General features: G+C 41.2%; 1 protein-coding gene across 1 annotated transcript in view; it reads right to left on the minus strand.

The window, feature by feature from the left end:
- The window catches only part of LOC119579277, a 94,299-nt gene extending 94,069 nt beyond the window's left edge, over positions 1–230 (minus strand). The window contains exon 1 of the mRNA XM_037927023.1: positions 193–230. The gene's annotated coding sequence lies outside the window, so the exon portion shown is untranslated. The remainder of the gene's footprint in view (positions 1–192) is intronic.
- Between the last annotated feature and the right edge of the window lie 4,770 nt (positions 231–5,000).

The raw sequence follows: 5,000 nt of genomic DNA on the forward strand, positions 1-5,000 counted from the left end.
ACACACACATCAACACACATAACACACACGCACACACACATAACGCACCCGCACACACACACAAACACACACACACACACACACACACACACACACACACACACACACACACATTTACACAAAGTATGCACACACGCGCCAAGCACAGACACACACATGCACTCGCAAATTTCAGGATTGTGAAAGACTCACCCGCAATTCCCTCGGCAATGGCACAGTGCACACGCGTCTGTTCTTCACCAGAGGATCAGCTCCACTGCCTCCCGCTGGCAAGCTCCCCTGGGCGTTTGGCGTCTTGATTCCAGCACATTGCAAGGTGCCGATGACTTAGATGGAGTTATCTTTAGCCCGTTCCTATGTAGTCATTTATTCCGGGAAGATTAGGCAGTGCAGGGAGGTGAAGGTGCAGAATGAGACTGATCGTCAGTTCTCTGGAATACGTATATATATATAATATATTAAATATATATAGATATATTATATATACTATTATATATATATATATTTATTATATAAAATATATATATAATATATTATATAATAATATAATATATATATAACGTTCGTGTAATGTCGGTATTTCTCAGGTGACGCAGTCGATGTTGAAAAGGTCTTTTAATGATTTTTTAAATATATAAGTAGATCGTTTTATGTGCATTTAATTCCATCTGTTGTGCTCTCCCACGTCTTTCATGTTTGACCTTTTGACGGATTAAGGAAACTTCTCAAGTTTAAAGTCTTCGGATTTTAATGTCTTACATCACCGGTCCCTTTGTAAAGAGTTAGTGACAGTCCAACTATTTTACGCAGGCGAGCAAGCATTAATATGTACGTAAATTATCTGTGTTTTGTCTGCATCAAGAGCAGTAATCTCCGCATTGTTAAAATACATTCCTTTGTTGAGCCGAGTTTCCTTCTGCTGCTTCCGGGTGGCTGTATCATGCAGCTAAAATTGCAACAGCAAGCACAAGCCACAAGGAGGGAGGGTTATCACGTACTCTAACTCTGCTATTAATTGTTTCGTTCTCTCGGGATTATGTGAGGCTAGTGATGTGCATGTCCCAAGGCTTGTTGTCCGTGTTTGCATTGTTGGTGCCACGCCCACGCATCTGTGACGTAACCATACGCTTTGCAATTGACATGAATGTGCAGGCGATAAGACCCATGTTGCACAATTTTACGAAGGACGCAGTGATCAGCAACATTACCTTCAACTAGGGAAGCACTTTGCACTATCAAGGTGAATTTGCGGCGGTGTTACTGTGTTGTGGAAGGGGGTGGGATATATAGCCGGTGCAGTTGATGTGCAATGGTAGTTGAGCTCTCGCACTATCTATGAACAGGAGAGGGACTGACAATTCCATACTCTCCGGTGACGATAAGCGCTTCGAATGTCGTGATGAGCGTCCCTGGAAAGTGCTGCTGAGGCTGGGTCTCCGGAGATGTCCTTGGGAGGAATTTTCCTCCTTAGCGTAGAGGCGCGTACGCCCTCATGAGGCGCGTATACCCTCATAGAGTACATGGATATGCACACGTAAACGGCCATGTATACATATACGTACTTGTTGATGTTGAGGCCCGCATGAGTACATGCACATAAACTCGCATACACACCAACGTACAGTAACGAACATAGGTATGAAAAAATGAAGTTTAAGCATGAAAAATAATTTAAGAATAAGCGAAGAAAAGGAAAATAAGAACGATCAGAAAATAACAAAAGAGATAGATATATTATACATACATTATAGGTAGATTAAAGATAGAAAAGGGCAATAGTGTGTGATATGAACGTTTATTGTGCAGGGTGTCACCTGCTTCGGAACCAACATCCCGTCAGTTATTTGCCACACGATTAGAGCTAATCTCACTGATAAAATGACTTTTGCATAGTCCGTTTATGAGCTTTCTAGAAGAGCCACGTGACGTTATTCATGCCGCTGCTTGACAAAAGAGCAAAATAGCAGTAAAGTAGATTTAGTATTAGAAAGGAAATTTGTAAAGGTTTGTGTATTACGGTTATCTGCATTTTTAGGAAAAAAATCGTGGATTTCCTTTTATTCTATTTTATAGACATCGCATTAAGATCTTAGACACGGAATCGCAGATGATATATATGTATGTATGTGTGTGTGTGTGTGTGTGTGTGTGTGTGTGTGTGTGTGTGTGTGTGTGTGTGTGTGTGTGTGTGTGTGTGTGTGTGTGTGTTTCTTTCTTTTTCTACAACACACTCAAAAACCGAAAAAGCAGGGCATCCACCAGTGCCATGCGATGTGAGGATTCTTTGATTCCTAGACACCGTACCGAATGGATTACATGGCACTGTGGCATTTCCTGGGGGATTCATTCTCATGGATAACTTATAGAAACATGCATTGTATGATATGGAGACAATATTCACGCCTTCAAAAATAGTTGTATAATGTACGAGCTGCAACAAATATATTGCCAAAAAATAGTTAAATGTACGTAACTCAGTATTAAAAGAGAAGGATTATATGTGATGTATCTGCACTTATATATCAGATATATTGAGTATACAATCACAGCACTTCTAGATTTGAGTGTTCAGCCATATAGGACAGGTCGCATGAGTGATTGAGAATGTTAATAACCTAAATATTATGGGAAAATTATATAAATTATATGCATAGATGTGTATATATACATATATATTTATGTATATATATATGTGTATATGTACACACGCACACGCACACGCACACGCACAAACACACACACGCACACACACACCGCACACACACACACACACCACACACACACACCACACACACACACACACACACACACACACACACACACGCACACACGCACACACGCACACACGCACACACCACACACACACACACACACACACACACACACACACACACCCCGCGCGCGCGCGCGCGCACACACGCCCGCACGCACACACGCCCGCACGCACACACACACACACACACACACACACACACACACACACACACACACACACACACACACCCCACACACACACACACTCACACACACACACACACACGTGTGTGTGTGTGGGTGAGTATATAAATTATATTATATATATATATATATATATATTATATATATATATATATATAATATATATAATATATATAATATATATAATATATATAATATATATAATATATATAATATATATAATATATATATATTATATATAATATATATAATATATATAATATATATATATATATATATAATATATATAAATATATATAATATATAATAATATATATAATATATATGGAATATATATAATATATATAATATATATATATATATATATATATATATATATATATCGTTTAACGCCTCCACGCTACGCTCGCCCGAGTTGGCTGGTGACGCTTCCCGCATGGGCGACGACTGCTGCTAGTGAGCCGGTAGATGGAGGTCAAAAGAAGAGGTACAAGGACTCACTGAAGGCCACCATGAAGTCCCGTGGTACTGCCCCTGCCTCATGGGAAAAGGATTATTATTATTATTATTGTAAGCCATATAAAGAGCCACACAAAAAGCGAGAATTATACCACCAACGTTGTCAGTGCGGGTCAAAATATAGCTAAGAAAGAATGAGAAGACAGAAAATCATCAGCTATTTACGTAGTAAAAACATATTAGCTGATCTATTAAACTTATCAAGAGTCGGAGAAGTTACAGTTTCTAAAGGCAATATATTCCAAAGCCTACAAATAGCAGGAAAAAAGCATCTAGAAAACTGAAATGTAGACGATCGCCTTGCATCAAATGTCATTAAATTGAGAGTCATAGAACTTGATAAAAATCAGGTAAAAGGTAAAAGAGGGGATGTGACTTACTTGTGTAAGACTGAAAGAGGCCCAATACCCTATCGATGCCCACTGTCCAAAGTGAAGTCATATAGGAGAAATTTAATGGAATTAAAAAAACGATCAAGCAGTCGTAAGTGCGCAGCAGATAACCACACGTAAGAACAATACTCAAAGTGAGGCAGAATAAAAGAGAAGAAGCATCTCCGAGTGCGTTGCGCGTTGACATTCCTGCCCACCGTGCAACAGATACCTAAGAACGAAGATGGGCCTGAGCTGCCATTGTTGTATTTGCCCTCCAGCTTAAAAGTCCAGTGACAAATGTAGTTGTGTCCATCTCCGATAACGGAGGACGGACAAGTACATATATACACATATAACCATACGTTTATGCATAAATATCTATCTATCTATCTATCTATCTATCTATCTATCTATCTATTATCTATCTATCTATCTATCTATCTATATATATATCTATATATATGTGTGGGTGTGTGGGGGGGTGTGTGTGTGGTGGTGGGGGGGAGGGGTGAAGGGTGAGTGGGAAGTGGAGTAAGTGTAAGTGTAAGTGGAAGTGTAAGGGGAGGGTGAGGGGGAGGGGGAGGGGGAGGGGTAGGGGGAGGGGGAGGGGAGGGGGAGGGGGAGTGGGAGGGTGAGGGGGGAGTGTGAGTGTGAGTGTGAGTGGGAGTGGGAGGGTTGGAGGGTTGGAGGGTGAGGTGAGTGGGAGTGGGAGTGGGAGGGGGGAGTGTTAGTGTGAGTGTTGAGTGGTGCGGTTAGGTTAGTGGGGAGGGTGAGGGGGAGGGTAGTGGGGGGTATGGGGAGGGTATGGGGAGGGGTAGGTGGGTGGGTCAGGGCAGTTAGGGAGAGGGGTGTGTAGGTAGGGAGATGGGTGGTAGGGAGGGAGATGGGTGGGTAGGTATGTAGAGGGGTGGGGAGGTTGTATATGTGGGGGGTAGGTATGTAGAGGGGGGGGAGGGATGTGGAGAGATGTGGAGAGAGATGCAGAGAGATATTAGTAGAGATAGAGATAGAGAGAGAGAATAGAGATAGAGATATAGTATAGATATAGAGATATAGGCATAGAATAGAGGCAGATAGTAGATATGCAGAGAGAGAGGTATAGGCAGAGAGAGATAGATAGATAGAGGAGATAGAAGATAAGATATATAG

The sequence above is a fragment of the Penaeus monodon genome, chromosome 12 (genome assembly GCF_015228065.2).
Source record: "Penaeus monodon isolate SGIC_2016 chromosome 12, NSTDA_Pmon_1, whole genome shotgun sequence".
NCBI lineage: Eukaryota > Metazoa > Arthropoda > Malacostraca > Decapoda > Penaeidae > Penaeus > Penaeus monodon.